The sequence below is a fragment of the Acipenser ruthenus genome, chromosome 7 (genome assembly GCF_902713425.1).
Source record: "Acipenser ruthenus chromosome 7, fAciRut3.2 maternal haplotype, whole genome shotgun sequence".
Taxonomy (NCBI): domain Eukaryota; kingdom Metazoa; phylum Chordata; class Actinopteri; order Acipenseriformes; family Acipenseridae; genus Acipenser; species Acipenser ruthenus.
The window spans coordinates 30824007-30828740 of record NC_081195.1 but is presented as its reverse complement, the minus strand read 5'-3'; the positions used below and the strand labels follow the sequence as shown (position 1 = coordinate 30828740).

Genomic DNA, 4734 nt, shown 5'->3' with positions numbered 1-4734 from the left:
AACGAGGAATTCCCAGTAAGCGCGGGTCATCAGCTTGCATTGATTAAGTCCCTGCCCTTTGTACACACCGCTCGTCGCTACTACTGATTGGATGGTTTAGTGAGGCCCTCGGATCGGCCGTGCCGGGGTAGCTCGCGCATCCCTTGCGGAGCACCGAGAAGACGATCGAACTTGACTATCTAGAGGAAGTAAAAGGATCATTAAAGGTTGGCCCCCCAGGGTGCGCGCCGCACCCGTGTGGGTTTTTCACCCTGCGCCATCGGCCCATGGGCGGGTGGGGCGCGAGCAAGAGAACGGGGGTCTTCGGAGCGTTCCGTGCCCGGCTCGCGGCCCCTCATCCCGGGCCGCCCTTTGCCCTTCGCTCCGGCGCGGCGGCACAGGGGTGGTGGGGGAGGGCGTCTCTCCGTCGCCCCTTCCTCGTGTGGTCCCTTACCTTGACCCGGTCGCGAAACGGCGAGATGGGCCCCTCTCTCGTCCCTCTCGCGCGCGCCAACTGTCTCGCACTAGTGCAAACCCAGACCGTTCTCGGCGCCTCCCACGGGAGTCGAGACGGCCACCGCCTGCAGTCGCGGCAGCCTCCCGACCCCTGCTCCCGAATAGGGCCTGTCGGCTCAGGCTCGATCAGCGTCCCCTCGAAACTCCGGTCCAGGTACCTTTCACCTCCAGGCGGAAGGTCTAACGGTGAGTGCGTGTCGCCGGGGAGCGAGATTCGCCTGCCTGCTCTCCATGAAAGATCCTCCACAGATCTTCCACTCCGAGTGCCTGGCCCACCGCCCCAACCGCATGACAAAACTCTGCTCGCTTGGTTTTCGACTGTTTTCCCGGCCCCGTCGGTGACCCAGCGCGGGTTGGCGTCAGAGTGGCCGAAACACACACCAAACATGAAAACTACTCTTGACGGTGGATCACATGGCTCGTGCGTCGATGAAGAATGCAGCTAGCTGCGAGAATTAATGTGAATTGCAGGACACATTGATCATCGACACTTCGAACGCACCTTGCGGCCCGGGGTTCGCTCCCAGGGCTACATCTGTCTGAGGGTCATTTTGACATCAATCACCCGCCCGTGGGCGCGGGGTCTTGGTGCTCCGCTCTCGCAGTCTGGTGCGGCTGGGGCTGTCGCATTGGACACTCCACACTCCCTTTCGTACCCCTAAAAGCAGACCCAGAGGTTAACCCGCCACGGAGGGAAAGCTCGGCGCGTGCGCGCTGCAGCGGAAAGCCTCCGCGCTGCCCCCCGGGACCCGGTTGGGGGGTGCGGCTGACATGGAATGCTCCGCACGGCTGTCGGTGGAGACGCGTGACCCAGCCCTCTCGGACTCGCTCCCACTCCCCCGCCCCCCTCAACGTTTGGGCTCCGTCACGCCCCGTCCCCCTGAAACACTCCCTTCGGGCCTGTGGAACTCTCTCGGCTCGCCGCGTGGGCAGCCTCCGAATACGACCTCAGATCAGGCGAGATGACTGAATTTAAGCATATTACTAAATGGAGGAAAAGAAACTAACCAGGATTCCCTCAGTAACGGCGAGTGAACAGGGAAGAGCCCAGCACCGAATCCCCGCTCGCCCGGGCCGGGCACGGGAAATGTGGCGTATAGAAGCCCCAAATCCCCGCTGGCGCAGATTGGAGGCCCAAGTCCTTGTGACGGAGGCTCCATCCCGTGGATGGTGTGAGGCCAGTGGTGGCCTCCGTTGCGCCCGGGTAAGGTCTTCTCGGACTCGGGTTGTTTGTGAATGCAGGCCAAAGCCGGGTGGTAAACTCCATCTAAGGCTAAATACCGGCACGAGACCGATAGCCGCGAAGCGCTGCTGTCTGGGGCCAAGGGAAAAGAGACTGCTGCCGCACCCGCTCCCTCTCCGTCTTCCTCTCCCCCCCCCCCCCCCTGCTCCCGGCGCGACTGTCGACTGCGGCCTGACCACGACGCGTCGCCGGGCGGGGTGCGTTCACGCCCAACGGCGCCAGGGATCGGCAGCGACGATGGCTCCGGGCGAAAGACTAATCGAACCGTCTAGCAGCTGGTTCCCTCCCAAGTTTCCCTCAGGATAGCTGGCACTCTGTCCGCATATTTATCCGGTAAAGCGAATGACTAGAGGTCTTGGGGCCAAAAAGATCTCAACCTATTCTCAAACTTTAAATGGTTAAGAAGCCCGGCCCGCTGGCTTGGAGCCGGGCGTGGAATGTGAGTGCCCAGTGGGCCACTTTTGGTAAACAGAACCGGCACTGCGGGATGAACCGAATGCTGGGTTAAGGCTCCCGATGCCGACGCTCATCAGACCCCAGAAAAGGTGTTGGTTGATATAGACAGCAGGACGGTGGCCATGGAAGTCGGAATCTGCCAAGGAGTGTGTAACAACTAGCCCTGAAAATGGATGGCGCTGTAGCGTCGGGGCAATACCCAGCCATCGCCGGCCACGGGATCCGTGTAGGCTAAGCCGCGACGAGTAGGAGGGCCGCCGTGGTGGGCACTGAAGCCTAAGGCGAGGGCCCTGGTGGAGCCGCCGCAGATCTTGGTGGTAGTAGAAAATATTCAAACGAGAACTTTGAAGGCCGAAGTGGAGAAGGGTTCCATGTGAACAGCAGTTGAACATGGGTCAGTTGGTCCTAAGAGATAGGTGAACGCCATTCTGAAAGGGCGGGGCGATGGCCTCCGTCGCCCCCCGGCTGATTGAAAGGGAGTCGGGTTCAGATCCCCGAATCATGAGCGGCGGAGACGGGTGGTGCGAGGCGTCCAGTGCAGTAACGCGACCGATCCCGGAGAAGCCGGTGAGAGCCTCGGGGAGAGTTTTCTTTTCTTTGTGAAGGGCAGGGCGCCCTGGAATGGGTTCGCCCCGAGAGATGGGCCCGCGCTTTGGAAAGGGTCGCGGTTCCGGTGGCGTCCGGTGAGCTCTCGCCGGTCCTTGAAAATCCGGGGAAGAAAGTGTAAATCTCGCACCGGGCCGTACCCATATCCGCAGCAGGTCTCCAAGGTGAACAGCCACTGGCATGTTAGAACAATGTAGGTAAGGGAAGTCGGCAAGCTCGATCTGTAACCTCGGGATAAGGATTAGCTCTAAGGGCTGGGTCGGTCGGGCTGGGGCGTGAAGCGGAGCTGGGCGCGCGCCGCGGCTGGACGGGGCGCCGCCCATTTTGCCCGAGCTCTTCCTCCCCCTCCTTCCGAGGGGGGTGGCGGGGGTTTAGGCGTGCGGGCGGCGTGACTCTGGACGCGCACCGGGCCCTTCCCGTGGATCGCCCCAGCTGGGGCACGTGCGCGCTGCCTCGCCCGGCGCCTAGCAGCTAACTTAGAACTGGCGTGGACCAGGGGAATCCGACTGTTTAATTAAAACAAAGCATCGCGAGGGCCCGAGAGACAGGTGTTGACGCGATGTGATTTCTGCCCAGTGCTCTGAATGTCAAAGTGAAGAAATTCAATGAAGCGCGGTTAAACGGCGGGAGTAACTATGACTCTCTTAAGTGTGGCACTGCGGTGTTTGCTCCCTTGAGTAAGGAGCGGAGCGCTTAGTGGCCTTTACCTCCTCGTGGTCCCGCCGGTAACATCTCCCTTCTAGGTAGGTGGCCAAACAAGGTATAACACACATAACCTTAGTAGGGAAGGCTATGTGCTTGATATTTGAAGAATTATCAGCCATCCCAGGGTGTAATCGCATGACTAAGCTGAATATTGTAAAGCCACATTGATTTTCAATTTGAATGTAAAAGTAAGCCAATTGTCACGTAGCCGATTTGATCAGTTAGCAAAAAACTCTCCCTCAATCAATCGTTGTCACAAAGACGGCCAGAGTGGGTGGCGTCAGACCGGAAGCAGGAAGGAATACAGAGACAGTGGTTGTGATGAGCTGAGTGCAATGGCTGCACTCAGCGTTTATTAACAAATAAAAGGGTTGTAAACAGACAAAAACACTGGACACGGCACTTGACACCAAAATAAATAGACATACAAAACGGACTAACATTAAACAAACGGTGCACGGAGACAAACAAACACGGTGAGTACAAACACTTATATTTACGATCTCTTTCACTTTACTTTCCTACTTCTCCTCACCCGTTCTCCACTCTCGAACACCCAACCCTGAGTGCAAGAAATGTGCGTCTATATATACTATTGTGCTGGGATTCAATTACTAATTAATTATTCACTTGAATCCCAGCACGTGAATTAATTCTGTGCAACCCCGTGCTCACATATTACATTTAACCAGCACGTGAAGTGATTTGTGCTCTCCTCGTGCCTAAATACAAATCTACACTTTAAATACACGTGAAACACAGACCCGTTTATATCCCGTGTACCAATCTATACACCAACATTAACACACGCAACATACACACCAATGCACACAGGGACGGGGCACTTTGCCACAATCGTGTTAACACAATAGGTACTCACCTTTTTAATCAACCCTTGCAAATAATGAAACCTGGTAAAGATTAACTGAAATGTGTTGTATTCCTCAAGCAGCATAGGCATAGTTTGGATGTGTTGTTAATTGTCCCAGGCAGTGGAATGTGTAATTCTCCATGTAACCTGACTATTAACTCTTGAATTCCCAAATCAGAGGCTATACAAAGTATTAACCTGGTAATGTTCCTGTGCTCTTTTATTTTTTGTTTTTGTATCCTGCAAGCAGTATAGATATAACTTGGATGGGCTGTTAATTTTTCAAGGCAGTGGAATGCGTAATTCTCCACATGACCTGATTGTTAACTCTTTAATTCCCAAATTGTCCATTAACAGA

At 56.0% G+C, this 4734-nt stretch overlaps 1 non-coding gene across 1 annotated transcript; it reads left to right on the top strand.

The window, feature by feature from the left end:
* The first annotated feature begins 889 nt into the window (after positions 1-889).
* Positions 890-1044, top strand: LOC117970657 (5.8S ribosomal RNA). Its single transcript, XR_009329295.1, has one exon. It is a non-coding gene; the product is annotated as a 5.8S ribosomal RNA (ribosomal RNA).
* Positions 1045-4734: the final 3690 nt, after the last annotated feature.